The following is a 22,317-nucleotide window of genomic DNA, read 5'->3' on the forward strand; positions in this document are numbered from 1 at the left end:
ACCTAGAGGGCATTATGCTAAGTGAATAAGACAGAAGAAGACAAATGCTGTATGATTTCACTTATATGTGGAATCAAAAAGAAAAAAGCCAAAGCAAATGAAGAAACGTAACAAAACAGAAGCAGAGTTATAGATATAGAAAACAAACAGGTGTGTTTCCAGAGGGGAGGAGGATGGGGGTGATGAGAGGAATAGGTAAAGAAGATTAAGAGGTACAAACTCCTAGTTACCAAGTAAAGAGTCATGGGTATGAAATGTACAGTGTGGGGAATATAGTCAATAACTATTGATATCGTGGTATGGTGGCACATTGTAATTAGACATTGTGGCGATCAATTTGAGATGTATAGAAATATCAAATCACTGTGCTGTGTAACAGGAACTAACAGTGTGTTAGGTCAATTATACTTAGAAACAAATAAATTAATAAAAAAAAGGTTAGATTTGTGGTTATCAGAGGTGGAGGGGGGAGGGAAATTGGATGAGGGAAGTCAAAATGTACAACTTCTAGTTATAACATAATTATTATGGATGTAGTGTACAAGATGGTAATATAATCAACATTGCTGTATACTATACATGAAAGTTAAGACAGTAAATCCTGAGTTCTCATCACAAGAAAAATATGTTCCTACTTCTTTAATTTTGTATCAATATGAGATGATAGATGTTCACTAAACTTATCATGATAATCATTTAATGGTGTATGTAAATCAAATCATTATGCTGTACACCCTAAACTTATTCAGTGTTGTATGTCAGTTGTATCTCAATAAAACTGGGAGAAACAATAAAATGAGAATGTTATCAAAGTGGGGAATACAATTTTGAAACTGTCCCAGAAGTTCTCAAATCTGAATAGATCAATTCACCTTCCTCTCTCTGATTTGAGCCTGAACATCTGTCCAAGGTCTTCATTCTCATCTCTGATTCTTTTTCTGGATAAAATGGCTTTTTCCATGGTCTTGGCATTTTCCCATTTCTTTACTTTTTGTTACATTTTGACCTCAATCTTGAGTGCTTTTTACTGGTTAAGACCCTGCTCTGCCAATCTTGGGGGCATCAGGTCTGCTATGACTTCCCCCTACCATTTATGCATCCACTCACACATCTGTCCATCCCATCCAGCCAGCCAGCCATTCATCCATCTGTTCATTCATTTATCCATCCATCCACGGATCCATCCATTCATTCATCCATCAGCCCATCCAACACCTGCCCATTCATTCATTCATCCACTCATCTATCCATATATCTACTTCTCCATCCAATCACTCATATATCTATGTATCCAGCAAAGATTTTCTGGGTGTCTATTATGTGCTGGGCACTGGGAATACACTGTATAAGACAGACATGATCCCTGCCCTAAGGTAGCTCTTGTCTACGATAGAAATGAGCATTAAATCTCCCCCCATCTGTTAGAAACACACATGCACTACACACACTCCCCCACCCCCACACACACCCCACTGGAGCCAGTGCTGTGAGGGAAGAGGAATTAAACACTTTGAGAGAGAAAGTGGAAGGAAGCTTAACCTAGAATTAAGTCCTGCCTTGGCCCCTTCCCAGCTGTGTGAACTTGAGCGTCTCACTCTCCTCTCTGAGACAGTTTTCCTGTCTGAAAAGGACCTAGACATGATAGATGCTTTATAGCAATGGCACTGTGAAGTGGGTTTTAGGATCCCTGTTGACCCACTGGAAATTGCCTCTCCCTCCTCTGGGCTCCCACAGCTCTGCCAGTCTATGTTTGTGTTACAGCTTTTGATTCTTCTTCTAGTGACTGAAAGAGCAGCTCCATTTTTAGAACTGATAGCCTGACTTCTTTGTCTCTGTCTCCATCAGGGTCACCAGTGTGGGAATGGGCACAGAGCTGGTGTCAGGGAGAGTTTCTTGAGTAAACAAATAAATGAACAAATGAAAGAAAGAATGATGGATGTGTAACTGGATGAACATTTCTTCAGTTCTGCCCAAACTGGACTGAGCATCCATTGGTGCAGGGATAGGGAAAAGAACGAGGAGGAAGTAGGGGACTAATGGGGAGAGGGGAGAGAGACAGAGAGACGTAGACAGACAAACAGACACACACATACATACACAGAGAAAGACAGAGACAGACAGACACACATACAATCACAGAGAGACAGAGAGAGAGACAGACAGACAGACACACATACACATACAATCACAGAGAGACAGAGAAAGAGAGAAACAGACAGACACACATACACATACAATCACAGAGAGACAGAGAGACAGACAGACAGACACACATACACATACAATCACAGAGAGACAGAGAGGGAGACAGACAGACAGACAGACAGATGCACAGAGACATTTAATATCACTTACTGACTCTGGAAGTAACTTCTCAAATTCAGGCTCTCTCACCACCCTCCTAGCTGCCAACAAGTTGGGCACCGAGGAGGGGTCAGGCTCCACGTGCTGACCTTGGAGAAAGGGCTGCCAGCCTGGGATCTTCTCAGGTGTCTCCTGAGAGGCCTGTCTATGAACTGGGCAACACAGCTGTCTGGGCCTTTATTGCTGGCAAGCTTTCTGTTGCAAAAGAAACCTTATGACAGGAGGGACACACCCTTGGCACAAACTTGGTGAGGAAACAGGACCAAACGCCCATGGAGCAAGTGATGGCCAAGCTTCGCTGACACCCCCTGGCTAAGGAGGCTGAGGCAGAGCACCCAAATTAGCCAGGGCTTTGATGCCATCCCAACCACAAAGCCCCGCCAGATTCCAGCTCATCATTCTCACCCTTACACCTCTTCTATCCCTTCCACATTTGGTTGTGCAGATAATGCCAACTTCACATGTTTATTAACTCCTTCAGTCCTCAACAGCCCTGGGAAATCAGCACTGTTGCTCCCATGAAGCAACTGAAACTCACATGTGAAATGACTGCCCGACCACTAATTGGCACAGCTGGTATTCAAATCCAAGAGGGTCCAGCCCCAGAGGGTTTGGTCCAGCCCCCTCGATGGATGCTTCACAGTTGATTCAGTCTCTCTCTTCTCTTCCTCATGACCTCCTTCCTCTATTCGTTTTCAGCTTTAATTTTATTTTACTTTAAAATTCAATTTACTTTTAATTAAAAAAGTATTTTTTAGTATGATTTTAAAGGTCACTTTCCTTTTATAGTTATTATAAAATATTGGCTGTATTCCCCATGTTGTACAGTATATTCTTCTATTTAGTTATTTAAAAATAAACCACAATTTTAATTAATTAAAATATTTTCAATAAAATATTTAAATTTAAATGTTTTACTTTAAAATATAAATAAATCCTCTTGAACTTGAATACCAATTGTGCCAATGAGTTGTTGGGCACTCATGTCACCTCTGAGACTCAGCTGCTTCATGGGAGGAACAGTGCTGATCTAGGGCTGCTGAGGACTGCAGGAGATAATAAACATGTGAAATTGGCAGTATCTGCACAGTCAAATGTAGAAGGGATGGAAGAGGTGTAATGATGGGAATGATGGACTTGGTAGCTGGATGAGCTGGAATCTGGGGGGTGCTTTGTGGTTGGGATGGCATCAAAGCCCTGGCTAATTTGGATACTCTGCCTCAGCCTTTTTAGCCAGGGGTGTCGGTTAAGCTTTGCCATCACTTATTCCATGAGCGTTTGGCTCTTTTATGTCCTTCCTCTTCTATTCTTTTTCAGCTTTAATTTTATTTCACTTTTCAATTCGATTCCGTTTACTTTTTTATTTAAAAAATTAAATTAAAAGTATGATTTTAAAGGTTACTCTCCATTTATAGTTATTACAAAATGTTGGCTATATTCCCCGTGTTGTACAATCCATTCTTTTAATTAATTAATTTTTATTTTTGGCTGTACTGGGTCTTGGTTGTTGCATGGGTTTTTTCTCTAGTTGCAATGAAAGGGGGCTACTCTCTAGTTGTGGGTCTGAGGGCTTCTTAGAGCCTTGGCTTCAGTAGCTCTGGTTCCCGGGCTCTAGAACACAGGCTCAGTAGTTGCCGCACGCAGGCTTAGTTGCTCTGCGGCATGTGGGATCTTCGTAGACCAGGGAAAGAAACTGTGTCTCCTGCATTGGCAGGCAGATTCTTAATCACTGGACCATCAGGGAAGCCCTATAATATATTCTTGTAGTCTATCTTACACCCAATAGTTTGTGTTTTCCTTCCCCATCACTATATTGCCCACCTCCTCTCCCCACTAGGAGGTTTCCTGATAGCTCAGTTGGTAAAAAATTTGCCTGCAATGCAGGAGACCCTGGTTCAATTCCTGGGTCGGGAAGATTGTCTGGAGAACAGATAGGCTACCCATTCCAGTATTCCTGGGCTTCCCCTGTGGCTCAGTTGGTAAAGAATCCACCTGCAACCCGGTAGACCTGGGTTCCATCCCTGGGTTGGGAAGATCCCCTGGAGAAGGGAAAGGCTACCCATTCCAGTATTCTGGCCTGGAGAATTCCATGGACTGTATAGTCCATGGGATTGCAAAGAGTTGGACATGACTGAGCGACTTTCACTTTCTCTCCACTAGTAATCATTAGTTTTTTCTCTAAATCTGTGAGTCTGCATCTTTTTTATTTGTGGTATTTTTAAGATTCCACATATAAGGGCTGTCATATGTGTGTGTTTTTCTCTGTCTGACATTTCATTTAGCATAATGCCCTATTTTATGTTAATAGCTGTAATGAAATGTAATTCACATAGTATATATATATCCATACAATTTACCCATTTAAAGTGTACAGTTAAATGGTTTTTTTTACTATATTTACAGAGTTGTGTGACTATCACCACAGTAAAACTTGGGACATTTCCATCATCTCAAAGAGAAATTTTGTGGCCTTTAGCTATTGTCCTGAATTTCCCCCTTCCCCAACCTCCTACATCACAGGCCTAGGAAGCCATTTCTCTATTTTTTTCCTCTATCAACAAAGTTTCAAGGGCTATTAAAAGACAAATATTAAAAAGCCAAAACTTTAGAACTTGGATGACAAACCTAGACAGCGTATTAAAAAGCAGAGACATCACTTTGCCGACAAAGGGGCTGATAAAACTATGGTTTTTCCCATAGTAATGTATGGATGTGAGAGTTGGACCATAAAGAAGGCTGAGCACTGAAGAATGGATGCTTCTGAACTGTGGTGTTGGAGAAGACTCTTGAGAGTCCCTTAGACTGCAAGGAGATCAAATCAGTCCATCCTAAAGAAGATCAGTCCTGGGTGATCATTGGAAGCACTGATGCTGAAGCTGAAGCTCCAATACTTTGGCCACCTGATGTGGAGAGCCAGTTCAGTGGAAAAGACCCTGATGCTGGGAAAGATTGAAGGCAGGAGGAGAAGGGGATGACAGAGGATGGGATGATTAGATGGTGTCACTGACTCAATGAATATGAGTTTGAGCAAGCTCTGAGAAATGGTGAAGGACAAGGAAGCCTGGTATGCTGCAGTCCATGGGGTCGCAAAGAGTTGGACATGACTGAGCAGCTGAACAACAACAACACTTTAGAATTTGTAGAAGAAAGTAAAAAGAGTAACTGTATGTCCTATAGGATCTTAGAGTAAAGGATTTCTTTTTATAATTTTTTTTTTTTTAAATTTTTGGCTGGGTCTTTGCTACTGTGAGTGGGTTTTCTGCAGGCAGCGAGCAGGGGCAGCTCATCGTTGCGGTGCTCAGTCTTCTCCCGGTGGAGGCTTTCCCTGCGCGGAGCACAGGCTGCAGGCGTGTGGCCTCGGTAGCTGTGGTGTATGTGCTTAGTTGCCCTGTGACATGTGGGATCTCCCCGGACGAGTGATCGAACCTGTGTCCCCTGCATTGGTAGGCGGATTCCCAGGGAAGTCCAAGTTTCTTTTTTTTTTTTTAATTAATTTTTATTTGCATATAGTTGCTTTACAGTGTTATGGTAATTTCTACTGTCCAGCAAAGTGAATTAGCCACATGTATACATACACCCCTCTTTTTTGGATTTTGTCCCCATTTAGGTCCCCACAGAGTGCTGAGTAGTGTTCCCTGTGCTCTAGAGTCGGTTCTCATTCCTTATGTCTTGCTCTGTGGGACTACTGTCACTCTCTCTCTGCTTCTAAGAGCCCATTTCCATCTCTCGCTCTCAGCGGTTGTCACTGTGTGTGTTTCTCTGTGCCCTCTTAGCCTATTTTCCCCATGTAGCATAGTGTTACTAAGGTTCATCCATGTTGCACCATGCACCAGTACTTTTAACGGCTGAATAATATTCCATTCTATGGATGTACCTAATTTTGTTCATTTGTCCATTAACGGGTGTTTGGATTGTTTCCACTTTTTGACTATTATGAGTTATGCTGCTATAAACATTTGCATGCAAGTTTTTGTGTAGATGTATGTTTTCATTTCTCTTGAGCTTGTACCTAGGATTGGAATATTCAAACAATACTGAAATTGTTCAGCCAAGCTGGAACATTCCGTCCAAATGCGGTAGTTACCATGGAAAACAGTATGATGGCTCTCCCAAAAATGAAACTTAGAATTATCATTTGATCCAGCAATTCTACTTCTGGGTGTATACACAAAAGAGTTGAAAACAGGAACTTGAACAGATATTTGCACACCAATGTTCATAGTAGTATTATTTACAACAGCCCAAAGGTGGAAACAACCCAAATGGCCAGTGATGGTGAATGGATAAAAAAGTGGAGTGTCCATACAATGGAATATTATTCAGCCTTAAAAAGGAGGTAGATTCTGACACATGCTACGACATAGATGAACTTAAAGGACATTATGGTAAATGAAATAAGCCAGACACAAAAGGACATGTGTTGTCCTTTGATTCCATTTATATGAGGTGCCTAGAATATTGACATTCACACAGAAAAAAATGTATCATGGTGGGTACCAGGCACTGGAGGAGGAGGGGTGGGGAGTTAGTGTTTAATGGATGCAGAGTTTCAGTTTGGGAAGCTGACAAAGTTCTGCAGATGGATGGCAGCGATGGTTGCACAACAATGTGAATGTGCTTAATACTGTTAAGCTGGACACCCAAACATGGCCAAAATAGTAAAATTTACATTTTGTGTATTTGACCATAGTAACAAAATTTAAAAAACGAACAGTCCCATTCCTCCAGTTCTTCCTTTTGTTTTGAGATAATTCAGGTGCAAGACCAGACAGTTTTTCGCCAAATCTCCAATTCTGCGTGACTTACCCATTAGAAGCTGTTGTATATGTTGACTCATTCTGCCACATTGTTCTTTACTGCTTTGTTCATTTAATTATATGTCTGAGTCGTCTTTCTGTGCCAGTGCACACGGAACACTCATTTCTGGTTTTCTTTTTAAAAACTTTTAATTGAAGAATAAGCTACATGCAGAAAAGGGGGTAGGTCATGTGTGTAACTCAATGTATTTTCACACTGAAAACAACCATGCAATCAGGACATGATCAAGGAAAAGAATGACCCCATCTCTCTGTCCCTGGAATTCTTCTCCTGTTTCTTTTCTTGTCATCACTCTGCCCTTGCCCTCCCCAAACATTCTCTTAATATAAACATTATAGATGAAATTTACCTGCCTTTGGAACTTTATATGAGTGGAATCACACAATATACTCTCCTTCGTCTGGCTTCATTCACTAAACATTCCACTTGCAAGATTCACCTTTTTAAAATTTGAAATATATCTGATTTATTATATTGTGTTAGTTTCAGGTATATAGCAAAACAATTCAGTTATACATACATATATATTCACACATTCTTTTCTATTATAGGTTATCAAAGATATTGAATATAGTTACCTATGCTACATAATTAATCCTTGTTATCTATTTTATGTATAGTAGTGTGTATCTGTTAATTCCATACTCTTAATTTATCCCTCGCCCTTTTTCCCTTTGGTAACCATACATTTGTTCTGTGAGTCTGTCTTGTAAATAAATCCATTTGTATTCTTTTTTAGATTCCACATGTAAGTGATATCATAAATATTTATCTTTCTCTGTCTGACTTAATTCACTCAGTATTACAATCTGTAATACTGATAACATGTAATAGCATCCATGTTGCTGCAAATGGCGATATTTCATTCTTTTTTATGAAAAAGATTTTTTTTACATGTGTCTGTAGATCTTAAATCTTGCAGCTTTCTCAATCCTTTTTTCACTATTACCCCCCAGAAACTGTGTTAGACAATTTTCCTAACTGCCCCTCCATGAAATTTAATATCACAAATATGCTCTCCCTATCTATCTATCCATCTATATTCATATATATATTGTATGTACATATGTTTATTTTTTCTTCTTTCCCAAATCAATTTTTGCCTTTGTGGAGATAAAATACTGCTTCCATTGAGGACATGTACCTTTTAGTATTTCATTGTGTGAATATACCACAAGAACTCATGTATCCAGTCTGTTATTGATGGACATTTTTGGCCAATCCAATACATGCACTTTTCTGTTGGGTATAAGCTTATAAGTGAGAGTGCTGGATTGTAGGTAATGCTTACGTATAGTAGCTATTACCAAACCATTTCCAAAGAGTTGTACCACTTTTACCCTCCCACCAGCAGTGTGTGAGTGCTCCAAATCTATGATAACATGTTATCAAACTCAGGTCCAGCTCCTTGCCACTCAAAAGCCAATACTCAATATTTGTTTTTCTCTTTCTGACTTACTTCACTCTGTGGAATCTGAAAAAATTGGTATAGGTGATCTTATTTGCAAAGCAGAAATAGAAACACAAATGTAGAGAATAAACCTGTGGATACCAAGGTGGAAAAGGGCGGAAGGGATGAGTTGGGAGATTAGGATGGACATGGATACACTATTGCTACTATGTGTTAAGTACATGACTAATGAGAACCTACTGTATCATACGAGGAATCTACTAGATGCTCTGTGGTGATCCAAATGGGAAGGAAAGTCCAAAAAGAGAAGATATATGTATATGTATAGCTGATCCACTTTGCTGTACAGTAGAAAGTAACACACCACTGTAAGGCAACTGTACTTCGATATAAATTTAAAAAAAGTAATGAAATTGTATTTGGAGATGATACAATTTTGTAAAGGAAATCCGCCCTGAATATTAATTAGAAGGACTGATGCTAAAACTCCAATACTTTGGACACCTGATGTGAAGAGGCGACTCATTGGAAAAGACTCTGATCTGGGAAAGATGGAGGGCAGAAGGAGAGGGGGCGACAGAGGATAAGATGGTTAGATGGCATCACTGAGTCAATGGACCTGAGTTTGAGCAAACTGGGAGATAGTGAAGACAGGGAAACCTGGTGTGCTGCAGTCCATGGGGTCACAAAGAGTCAGACACAAATCAGTGACTGAAGAACATGACTCTGTATATACTGTGTATGTCGATAATATATGTTTTAGTGAAACTATAAGAGCTTTTTATAGAGTTTAATGTCAGTCCATCAATGACAAAACATCAGAGGGTCCTGGCTTCCCCGATGAGACACTTATTTATACAATGTCAGTGTGTGCTATAAGGCTACAGGCTACAGGCTGGAGTAACTGTTAATTAATCTAGTTGCTATTGTTCAGTAGCTCAGTAGTGTCCAACTCTTTGTGACCCCATGGACTGCAGCATGTCAGGCTTCCCAGTCATTCACTATCTCCTGGAGTTTGCCCAAACTCATATCCATTGAGTCAGTGATGCCATCCAACCTTCTCATCCTCTGTTGCCCCCTTCTCCATCTACCCTCAATGTTTCCCAGCATCAGGGTTTTCTCCAATGAATCAGCTCTTCACATCAGATGGCCAAAGTTTTTGGAGCTTTAGCTTCAGCATCAGTCCTTCCAGTGAATATTCAGGGTTGATTTCCTTTAAGATTAACTGGTTGGATCTCCTTGTTGTCCAAGGAACTCTCAAGAGTCTTCTCCAGCACCACAATTCAAAAGCATCAATTCTTCGGTGCTCAGCCTTCTTTATGGTCCAGTTCTCACATCTGTACAGGACTACTGGAAAAACTATAGCTTTGACTATACAGACCTTTGTTGGCAAAGTGATGTCTCTGCTTTTTAATATGCTGTCTAGGTTTGATATAGCTTTTCTTCCAAGAAGTAAGTGTCTTTTAATTTCATGGCTGCAGTCACTGTCTGCAGTTCTGATTAGTTATATTAATTAGACTTATCTGACAATTACCAAGAGAAAGACAACCTGGTGTAAAGACTCCTTGGAGGGATGGATGCATAAGATTATATAGAGTTGCAGGTTGGCTTCCTAGAGAAGCTAGCATTTCACAGGAGACCTGAGGAATGAGAAGGTGCTTTCCAGGTGGGCATTTGGGGGAGGCAGTTCTTGCAGAGAGATCTCAGTATAGGCAATAGCAGAGGTGAAGGAGAGATCTCAGCGGCTTAAGGGTACCACGTCTGCTTCCGTGGGATTAGAGAATAAAGTGCAAGCGGGTGGCGCTAGTGTCAAAAACCTGCCTGTCAATGCAGGAGATGTAAGATACTCAGGTTTGATCCTTGGATCAGGAAGATCCCCTGGAGGAGGGCATGACAATCCACTCCATATTCTTGTCTGTAGACTCCCATGGACAGAGGAGCCTGCTGGGCTACAGTCCATAGGGTTATAGAGAATTGGATGTGACTGAAGTGATTTAACATGCACATGCATGCTGGTGGTGAGTTCAGGTCGTGAGAGGTGAGTCTATGTGAGTGTTCAGGTATTAAGAACTGAGTCTAGGAGGGGATGAGATCATAAAGGGACTTGAGACTTCTTAAGGAGTCTGGATTTGATTGGGTCATAGGGAGAGCAATCATCCTGGTTTGTTCAACTGATTTTTTTTTAAAAACTTTTTACTTTAAATTGGAGTATAGCTGATTAACAATGTTGTGACAGTTTCAGGTACACAGCAGAGTGACTCAGCCAACCTACATATGAGTATCCATTCTCCCCCAACCCCCCTCCCATCCAGGCTGCTGCATAATGTTGAGCAGAGTTCCCTGTGCTCTATTGTAGGTCCTTGTTGGTTATCCATTTAAAATATAGCGGTGTGTACCTGTCCATCCCAAACTCCCTAACTATCCTTCCCTCCCACCCTTCTCCCTGGTAACCATAAAGTCATTCTCTGTGAGTATGTTTCTGTTTTGTAAATAAAGTTCATTTGTGTCATTTCTTTTCAGATTCCATATAAGGAATATTATAAGATATTTCTCTTTCTTATCTGACTTACTTGATTCAGTATGGCAGTCTCTAGCTCCATCCACGTCTCAACCAGTGACCCAATTTTGTTCCTTTTTATGGATGAGTAATATTCTGTTGTATATATGTACCACATCTTCTTTATCCATTCCCCTGTTGAGGAATCAGCATTTAGGTTGCTAATCAACATTTAGGTTGCTGCCATGTCCTGGTTACTATAAATAGTGCTGTAGTGAACACTGAAGTGCATTTGGGACCATGTTTTTCTCTGGATATGTGCCCAGGAGTGGGTTTGCCAGATCATATGGTAGCTGTAGTTTTAGTTTTTTGAGGACCCTCCATCGTGGCTGTACCAATTTCCATTCCCACCATAGTGTAGGAAGGTTCCCTTCTCTTCACACCCTCTCTAGCATTTATAGTTCATGGATTTTTTTTTAAGTACATGTTTGCATTTTTATTGTATTTAAGAGAAGCATTTCTTATTTATATGAACTTTAAATTAGGACAAAAATCAAATGAAAACACAGAAAAACACATTAAAGCTGAGGCTTCAATTTTCTCAGATGCAACAAGTATGACAAAGTGAAGAGACAGTGCCTTGGGTAGCCATAAGTCTGTAAGCAGGAGGCAGATCAAACACTTCTGGAGGGAAGTCAAAGTTTTTTTAGGACAATTCACCACAACGGGGACCTGTTTTTGGAATTATCCCTAACAAACAAAAATAAACCTCAAGTTTCACCTTGTCACAGGATCATCATATGTGTTACTAATAAGGAACAGTTTAAGAAAGCTGGGGTCTTCATAAATTCTGTGGTAACCTAAACACTGCAGTGCACGGTAGAGAATACGAAATTGTAAGATGCTTCAGTTCAGTTCAGTTCACCCGCTCAGTCGTGTTCGACTCTTTGCAACCCCATGGACTGCAGCACACCAGGCCTCCCTGTCCATCACCAACTCCCGGAGTTTATTCAAACTCATGTCCATTAAGTCGGTGACGCCATCCAACCATCTCATCTTCGTCGTCCCCTTATCCTCTCGCCCTCAGTCTTTCCCAGCTTCAGGATCTTTTAAAAAGAGTCAGTTCTTCGCATCAGGTGCCCAGAGTATTGGAGATGCTTTGGGAGATGCTTTGGGTAAGCGTAAGATGCGTTGGGTGCCCTAAAAACTTCACTTAAATATCGCGCTCAAATTGTTTGGTGTCTGTTGCTTCATAATCGAAAACTGCACCCTAAGTCTGGTTAAACCTTCCATCACGGGAGTTCCTTGGTAACAAGGGCGATCCTGGATCAGAATGTGTTTACACCAGTACCCCATGGGGTCGCAAGGAGTCTGACACGATCAAGCAGCTAACACTTTCCTGGAGGGAAACGCCGAGTCTTCACTTTGAGCGTGGATCACCTTAAGGAAAGGTGCGCCTCAGTAGACAGCTTCCCTGACAGACCCAGGGAAAGGCCGGCCACACAATCTCGTCAACTGTCCGACTAGCTCTGAACTTCTTAAGTGTGCCGTCTTCCGGAGACGAGAGTAGGGTCCGGGAGAAAAGAGGCCTTTAGAGATGGGGAACGAGCCTCACTCCCCGATTTACCTGTTTTCGATTTCCACCGGATCCGCGTCGGGCGGCTGCACCTTCGCCTTCACCTCGGCCATGAGGGCGCCCGTGCCGGGCCCTCGTGGGAAGAGACCCCTCAGTTCATGGATTTTTTAATGATAGCCATTTTGACTGGTGTGAGGTGGTATCCTTGTAGTTTTGATTTGCATCTCTCTAATAATTTGCGATGTTGAACACCTTTCCATGTGCCTCTCGGCCCATCTGAATGAAGACTGATGGATTTCCTGGGGTGCAGGGATTTAAGTGCTAAAAACCTGGAAGAGTCCCTGGCAAAGCAAAATGAATTGGTCCCCTATTCAATAGGCAATGGGAAGCCACCGAGGGATTCTAAGCTGGGGGATAATTTAATAACTCTTGGTTGGATGTCAGGGGAAGTGAAGCTTCTGCAGGAAGCCGTCTCTGAACGCTCCCTGAACCAGATCAGATCCCAATTTCCAGGGCTCCCTGCACTTCTACTGGGCAATGACACTGCTCTGATTATGCTGACTTGACATCTATCTTCCCTAAAGGACTGCTGGCTGGTGAGAAGGTGAGCCACACTTGTTTACTCAGCACCCAGCCAGTCTCATGGAAAGCCTTCAGTAAAGGTCTGCAAGCTGGGAGCCTGGTGTTGTCAGCATTGACACTAGTGCTCCCTAACCCTATTAGGTATAAACTGGGAATAATACCACCTCCCTCATCAAGACCATAGTATGAAAACTCTAACGCAGGGCTTGGGGGTGGAATGGGGGCTTAAGAAATCTTAGTGCATTAAGAACTGGAATCATAAGGCAGAAAAGGATGAGTCAGCATGGATTGGAGCAACTGTTAGTTAATTAATCAACTAATAAAGTTGATGAATTATATTTATTATTGTGTACATGTTCAGTTGTGTCTGACTCTTTGTGACCCTATGGATTGTAGTCCGTCAGACTCCTCTGTCTATGGGATTTTTCAGGCAAGAATACTGGAGTGGGTTGCCATTTCCTTTCCAGGAGATCTTCCCAATCCGGGGATTGAACTCACATCTCCTGAGTCTCCTGCACTGACACATGGATTCTTTACCACTGAGCCATCAAGGAAGCCCCCTCTTTCTTTTTTAATTGGAGTATAATTGCTTCACGATGTTGTATTAGTGCTGTATGACAAAGTGAGTCAGTTATAAGTATATATATATTACCTCCTTCTTGAGCCTTCCTCCTCCCCGCTCCATCCCAACTCTCTAGGTCATCACAGAACACTGAGATGAGCTCCCTGTGCTATATAGCAGCTTCCCACTAGCTACCCATTTTACACATGTATGTGTATATATGTATGTACACATGTATGTACATATATATGCATGTACACATGTAGTGTATATAGGTACTCTCTCAATTCATGCAAGCCTCCCCAATCCCATTGTGTCCACATGTCTTTTCTCTATGTCTGCATCTCAGTTTCTGCCCTGAAGAAAAAGTATTTATTAAAAAAATAGGGTCCCAGATAATTCAAATGCATTATAAGGTTGAATACCATTGGTTTTGTGGGAAGGGACAGATAATAACTGAACAAACAAATGAACAAGGTAATTCGATGGTGACATGCATTTAGAATGGAAATGGGCCAGATGAGGTGATAGGAAATGACTGAAATGGTGAGAGTATGGGTGGGTCTTGGAGAAGATGGGGTTTAATAAGTCCTGGGAAGTGTGGATGTTTAATTCCCATAGTTCTCCCTCCTTTCCTGACATTAGTGGTTCTCTAACTTGCTATACTTTGGAGTCACTGAGGGAATTTTAAAAAGTACTCAAACCAAGGCTCTGCAATGATCTAGAAGGGTGGGATGAGGAGGGAGATGGGAGGGAGGTTCAAAAGGGAGGGGACATATGTATACCAATGGCTGATTCATGTTGATGTTTGGCAGAATCCAACACAGTTCTATAAAGCAATTATCCTTCAGTTAAAAAAAATAAATTCAAAAATAAGAAAAATAAATACAAAAAGGAAAAAAATTAAAGCATGGCTCCCAACCCCAGAGTCCTGGTTCAGTTGTGGCCCAACTGATTTAATGGGGCTTAAGTAAGCCATAAATAGGGCTTCCCTGGTGGTTCAGATGGTAAAGAATCTGCCTGCAATGCAGGAGATCTGGGTTTGATCCCTGGGTTGGGAAGATCCTCTGGAGAAGGAAATGGCTACCCACTCCAGTATTCTTACCTGGAGAATTCCTTGGAAGTCCATGGGGTCGCAAAGAGTTGGACAAGACTGAGCAAAGAACATCTTCATCATCAAACCATAAACACCAAAATTTCCCATTGTAATCATTGTAAAGAATACAACTCAGTAATACTGACTGCATTCACAATGTTGTGTCAAAATCTCTCCTATCTATTCCAGAAAATTTTCATCATCCCAAATGGAAACCCTATACTGGTTAAGTAGTATATTATCCCCTGCTCCCAGAACTTGCAACTAGAACTCTGGATTAATTCTGCCTCTAAACATTTGCCTATTCTTGGGACTTCCCTCGTGGCACAGGGATTAAGAATCCACTTTGCAATAGAAGGGATGTGGGTTCAATCCCTGGTCAGGGAGCTAAGATCTCACATGCCAAGGAGCTGCTAAGCCTGTGAGCTGGAACTGCTGAAGCCTGAGAGCTCTAGAGACCGAGTGCCACAATGAAAGATCCCACATGATGCAGCAAAGATCCTGTGTGCGGCGACTAAGACCTGATGCAGTCAAGTAAGTAATTTATAAATTAAAAAAAATAAAGTTAGTTAAAAAAATTGCCTAGTCTTACTCAGAAATAGCCAAAGGGTGGAAGCAACACAAATGTCTATCAATAGATGAATGCATAAACAAAATGTGGCATATCCATACAACAGATATTCAGACACAAAGAATAAAGTTCTGACATACACAACAGACTTAGTGACTGAACAGCAACAACAATATACAATATAGATGGATCTTAAAAGCATCAAGTTCAGTTAAAGGGGTCAGATACAAAATGTCACAAACTGTATGGTGCCACAGGAATTTTAAAAGTCCCAGGTGACTCTGACAGGTATCAAAGCTTAAAAACCATTGCCTTATTTGATGTTGTGTTGTTCAGTAGCTAAGTTATATCTGACTCTTGGTGACCCCACCACCTGCAGCATGCCAGGCTTCCCTGTCCTTCACTGTCTCCCTGAGTTTGCTCAAACTCATGTCTATTGAGTTGTGATGTCATCCAACCATCTCATCCTCTGCCGCCCTCTTCTCCTCATGCCTTCAATCTTTCCCAGCATCAGGGTCTTTTCCAATAAGTTGGCTCTTCGTATCATGTGGCCCAAATATTGGAATTTCAGCTTCAGCATCAGTCCTTCCAATGAATATTTAGAGTTGATTTCCTTTAGGATTGACTGATTTGATCCCTTCAAGTCCAAAGGACTCTCAGAGTCTTCTCTAACACTACAGTTCGAAAGCATCAGTTCTTTGGTGCTCAGCCTTGTTTATGGTCCAACTCTCACATCCATAAATGACTACTGGTAAAACCACAGTCAATGCAAGGTTGGTGTTTAGGTGTGTGTTGACATTATTCACAGTGACAGCAATGGCTTCTCAGACCTGAAATGGACTTATTTCTCAGGCAGATGTTGTGTGAGGACACCCAGTCCCCAGGCTGCCCAGTCTCTCAGACTGTTTTGCAAAAAAGTGAGGGGAGATGGTTCACTGAACTTTCATATGCTCCTTCAACACTATGTTTCTTTGAGTTCACAGGCATGGTGGCGATGTCCTGCCTTCACACATGGCCAGAGAACGGCCATGTACCCAGAGAGCTCATACTCACCCCTTGGGCGCCTCTATGAATTTGCCTTCGCAGCAACAGAGCCCCTTGTCTGCCCATGCCTCTCTTCCCATCTGTGACATCAGCCCATGGTTCGAATCGGATTTCAGGTCCTGATCTCTGGGGCCCCCTCTGCCTGTGTCGAGAGCTGCAGCCGTAAGAAGTCTTCATGATGAAAGGAGGTGGCGTTGCTCAAAGACTTGGCCATTCTCATCATCTCAGTCTCCCTTGGGGGTAAACAACCCATGGGTGCCTGACAAGACTAGGCGAGACAGTATCTTGTCAGACAGGATTCTGTCGATACAGTCGTGAAATACACCCATGCGCCTCAGGCACTGGTATCAAAGTTTTGCAAGTTTTGCAATACAGTGGGGAACAGAATTCTGCAGCTGTCTGTTCTCAGGCACATTTGAACAATGGGAACTCGAATGCTGACAACTGTGACAGCTTGGAGAAAACCGAGGTTCGGGAAACTCAGTGGGAGAAGGAGAGGGTGGGATGATTTGAGAGAATAGCATCGAAACATATACATTACCATATGTAAAACGATAACCAGTGCAAGTTTCATGTGTGATGCAGGGACCCAAAGCCGGGGCTCTGTGACAACCTGCAGGGCTGGCATGGATGGAGGGGACGCCTGTATTCCTGTGGTTGATTCATATTGGTGGATGGCAAAAACCATCATAATATTGCAAGTAATTATCCTCCAGTTAAAATAAATGAAAAAGACTGTAAAGTAATTAGACTCCAACTAATAAAAATAAATGAAAAAAAATAAAATAAATGAAAAAGAGAAAAAATATACCCTCCAAAATTCCTCTGCATAATAAATAATGATAAATTACTATAATAATCCAAGAAAAAAAAAAGAAAAGTAAGTTGGCTCAACAGTGGTGCAGCTGAACTCTGAGGACAGCTGTTTCAGAGTCCTGAGTCCTCTTATTTTTTCACTAGAAAATCAGCAAATTTTATTAAAATTATTAACTAGCAAAAATAACACAATTAACATATCTATGTGGTATTATAGGCAAATCTTATGCATAAACTGTTGTGAACACATAAAATTTATTATGTTGGTATATAAACAAGATGGACTTCCCACATGGTTCAGTGGTAAAGAATTAACCTCCCAGTGTAGGAGATGTGGGTTCAACCCCTGGCTGGGGAAGATCCCCAGAGAAGGAAATGGCAGCTCATTCCAGGATTCTTGCCTGAGAAATCCTATGGACAGAGGAACCTGGTGGGCTATAGTCTGTCCATGAGGTCACAAAAGAGTTGGACACGATTGAGTGACTAAACAACAACAACAACAACAACAACAACAGCAACATATAAACAAGGTATCATGATGAGTCCTCTTATTTTCCTTCCTTCATGGTCCAAGTGTCAGAACAATGAAAAAGGAACCAGAGAGGAAAGATCCAGCTTAAGGATATCACATGAGCTCAGCAGAATAAATGGGTTAGCCCAAGTTTCTCAGATTTTTTCAGTTCCCTGGTGACTCAGATGGTAGAGAATCTGCCTGCAATGTGGGAGACCTAGGTTCAATCCCTAGGTCAGGAAGATCCCCTGGAGAAGAAACTGGCAACCCATTCCAGTATTCTTGCTTGGAGAATCTCATAGACAAAGGAGCCTGGCAGGCTACAGTCCATGGAGTTGCAAAGAGTCGGACACGACTGAATGACTAACACACACACCCAAGCTTCTCAGCATGACCTAAAGCAGGTCTGGCAACCAATGAAGTTCTCTCTCTGAACTTGACTGAATGCATTCATTCAGCATGGCCACATTCTCTGACCTGGCCCACTCCTTGGACACCTACATATCTCAATTTTTCCCATTCCTACCAGTCTGCTGTAGATGTGGGTGGATGTGTATGTGAGTGTGTGCATGTGTGTAAAGGGATGTGGGTGGAAGAGATACATATATGTAGGAAATCTTCTAGCAAGCAGAAATTGTTAGCAAACTCTTGCTGCTGCTACTGCTGCTGCTGCGTCGCTTCAGTCGTGTCCAACTCTGCGCAACCCCATAGATGGCAGCCCACCAGGCTCCGCCGTCCCTGGGATTCTCCAGGCAAGAACACTGAGTGGGTTGCCATTTTCTTCTCCAATGCATGAAAGTGAAAAGTGAAAGTGAAGTCGCTCAGCCGTGTCCGATTCTTAGCGACCCCATGGACTGCAGCCCACCAGGCTCCTCCGTCCATGGGATTTTCCAGGCAAGAGTGGGGTGCCGTTGCCTTCTCCAAGCAAACTCTAGCAAGCAGATAAGTTAGCAGAAAGAGAAGTAGCGTAATGGTGAAAGATGTAGGCTTTGGAATCAAACTGCCTGGGTTAGATACTTGACCCCAATGACCTGAATTATGTAACCTCTTGGTGGTTCTGTGCCCTTGCCTGTGAATAAGAGATGAAAATGCCCACCTTTCTTGAGTGTTGTGAGGAATTAATATATTCAAGACACTTAGAACAGTGACCACTATTTACTTAAGGTTTTAATTTATTTTTTATTGGAGTATAATTGCTTTACAGTGTTGTTAGTTTCTGCTGTATGATGAAGTGACTCAGCTGTGTGTATATGTACATCCCGTCTTTCTTAGGTCTCTCTCGCACCTCCATCCCACCCCTTCCGACTGGTGTTTTACAGCAGTAGTGTATGTGGGTCGGTGCTTCTCCCACAGTTTGTCCCCCTTTCCCCTCCCCTCACTGTCTACACGTCCATTCTCTACATCTCCATCTCGATTCCTGCCCTGCAAATAGGTTCATCAGTACCATTTTTCTAGATTCCTTATATATGTGTTAGTATATGACACGGTGTCCATTATTTGGTCTTCCCTGTTTCCTCAGATGGTAAAGAATCCGTCTGCCAATGCATTAGACCTGTGTTCGATCCCTTGGTCCATTATTCAGAAAGCATTCTATTTTACTTCATCAGTACTTCTCGAATTCATCTGTTTCTCTCCAACATTACTTCCTAGTTGAGCTGACCAACGTCCATGACCTGGATGGCAGCTAAAGACTTACTGATCTCCACTAGCTAGTTGTGGGGAAGTCCCCGCCACACCCCAGTATGCCTGCCTCTTCATTCTGCATGGGGATATTGGCTCTGGTCAGTTGGTTTGCCTTGGAAGCCAAGTGGTGCGTGTACTCTATGTCTTTTTCATGATAAGGGTGGAGGAGAAAAGAAGGGAAAGAGGTGGCCATAAACCGATACTATCAATGACCTCAGCTGACTCTTCTGGGAAGGGGCCAGGTTCATACCACTGAGAGAAGCAATGACTTAACAGCAATAAATGATGGCTATTGTGCTATTAATGAGGCATGAGATGAAGATAAAAAGAATAATTATCATGTGTTGGTGCCATGAACAAGCAGAAATAGCAATTGTGGTTACTCTTGCAATGAAGAGTCATAAACAGGTTTTTGTGTTCAGAAATGGGTGAAGAAAGAGACAGGAACTAATGAGTGAGAGAGAATTCCAGCAGGTATGTGAAAGGGCGCCTGGGTGGAAAATTGCTGCTGGAAAAGGGATTATAATGAAACTGTGAGGTTGTTTTAAATAGGATGTTTAATGGAGTTACACAAAGAATGTTTTTTTCCATACTAGGAGGACCATTTTTAGGTAGGACTTCCTTTCTCTCTGCCTCCTTCCATTCCTTCCTTTCTTTTCCCTTCTCTACTTTTCTCCTTGCCTCCTTCCCTCCCTCTATCTTCCTTTCTTTTCTCTTTCCACTACATTTATTAACTGCCAACTATATTCCAGGCATAGTAAATATAATGGAGAAAAATTAGATCTAATCCATGCTGTCATGGACCTTACATTTATTGGGTGGAGACAGTTGTTAGCAAAACAATCACACTAATGAATACATAATCAGAAACTGAAATAAGTATGCTGGAGGAGAGAAGCATGGGCACCTGAGAACAACTGATAACTAGGAAGATTTCCCTGAGGAAGAGACATGCTTAAGTGGGGATCGTCCAGGCAGAGGTGTGGGATGGGGGTGATCATGAGAAAGGGTGGCTTAGGCACAGAATCAATGGAGACAAGAGGCCCTGGGGCTGGAAGGGTGATGGGAGAGTAGTCCAAGATGTGAATGAAGAGAGGCAAAAGTCAGTCCTGCCGATTTCTGTCCCAAAGTGACTCTTTCCTCCAAGTGGAATGGGATAGGATCTGCCCATCTCAGCCTACAGCGGCTGCAGGTCATAGTGCCAGAACTCAGAAAGGTCAGCATGTCCAAGACCACCCAAGTCAAACCCAGGGAAGACTTTCCTCAATTGACAATGCTGTGTTAGTTTCAAGTGTGCAGCAAAGTAATTCAGCTTTGCAGTATATATTCCTTTTCAGATTCTGTTCCCTTATGTGTGTGCAAAGTCACTTCAGGCGTGTCAGACTCTGAGACCCCATGGCCTGTAGCCCATCAGGCTCCTCTGTCCATGGAATTCTCCAGGCAAGAGTACTGGAGTGGGTTTCCATTTCCTCCTCCACTATTCCCTTGTAGGTTATGACAAAGTATTGAGTATACTTCCCTGTGCTACACAGGTCCTTGTTGGTTATCTGTTTTAAATACATAGAGTAGTGTGTGTATGTCAAGCCCAATTTCCCAATTTATACTCCCCCATATCCACTGGTAACCTTAAGTTTATCTTCTACATGTGTAACCCTACTTCTGTTTTATAAATAAGCTCATTTGCACCCTTTTTTAAGAATCCACACATAAGCAACATCATATGATATTTGTCTTATTCTGTCTGGCTCACTTCACTTAGTGTGATAATCTCTAGTTCCATCCATGTTGCTGCAAATGACATTATTTAAGTCTGTTTTTATGACAGAGTAATATTCCATTGTATAAAAAAGGCCACATCTTTATCCATTCATCTATTGATGGACATTTAGATTGCATCCATGTCTTGGCTATTATAAATAATGCTGTGATGAACATTGGGGTGCATGTATCTTTCTGAATTATGGTTTCCTCTGGATATATGCCCTGTAGTGGTATAGCTGGGTCATATGGTAGGTTTATTCCTAGTTTTTAAAGGAATCTCCATACTGTTCTCCATAGTGTCTGTACCAGTTTACATTCCCACCAATACTGTAGGAGGGTTTCTTTTTCTCCACATCTTCTCCAACATTTATTATTTGTAGACTTTTTGATCATGGCCTTTCTGAGTGGTGTGAAGTGACACCCCATTATAGTTTTGATCTAATTGCTAATAATTAGAGATTTTGAGCATCCTTTCGTGTGTCTTTTGTAGGCCAGGCACTCTGTAGTGTTCTGGAGGAATTCAAGGCACTGGTTGACAATAGTTGAACCCTCACGTGTACTGGTGGTTTGCAAAAGTTTTTATCAATGCTAATGAGATTCTTGAAGTAAGAAATTAACTTTAAAACAGAGATCAGTCTGAGGAGATGATGAAGAATGTGCGGAAGAAAGGAAGGGGGCTCTCAAATGAATTATAAGAGAGGAAGTATCTGGACCACATCACTACAGGAATCTGATTGGCAACAGTGGGTCCCTGGCTGCCTACTCAGTCTCATCTGCCACCATTCTAAAACTGATTTTTCAGCTTTCCAAGTGTACCATATGCACTCTCTCTTGCCTCAGAACCTTTCCCCAGGCTGTTCCCATTTCCTGAAACATTTGTCCCCACTCTCCTTTCTCTTACCTAGGTTACTACAAAATATTGAGTATACTCCCCTGTGCTATACAGTAGGTTCTTTCCTAGCTGATTTATGTTCATATGTCAGGTGACAGAGCTTTCCTGGTGGCTCAGATGATAAAGAAGTAGT

The 22,317-nt window shown here is 41.9% G+C and overlaps 1 protein-coding gene across 1 annotated transcript in view; it reads left to right on the forward strand.

The window, feature by feature from the left end:
- The window catches only part of SLC1A6 (solute carrier family 1 member 6), a 161,603-nt gene that overhangs the window by 72,737 nt on the left and 66,549 nt on the right, over positions 1–22,317 (forward strand). The window lies entirely within an intron of this gene.

The sequence above is a fragment of the Odocoileus virginianus genome, chromosome 3 (genome assembly GCF_023699985.2).
Source record: "Odocoileus virginianus isolate 20LAN1187 ecotype Illinois chromosome 3, Ovbor_1.2, whole genome shotgun sequence".
In the NCBI taxonomy this organism is placed as follows: domain Eukaryota; kingdom Metazoa; phylum Chordata; class Mammalia; order Artiodactyla; family Cervidae; genus Odocoileus; species Odocoileus virginianus.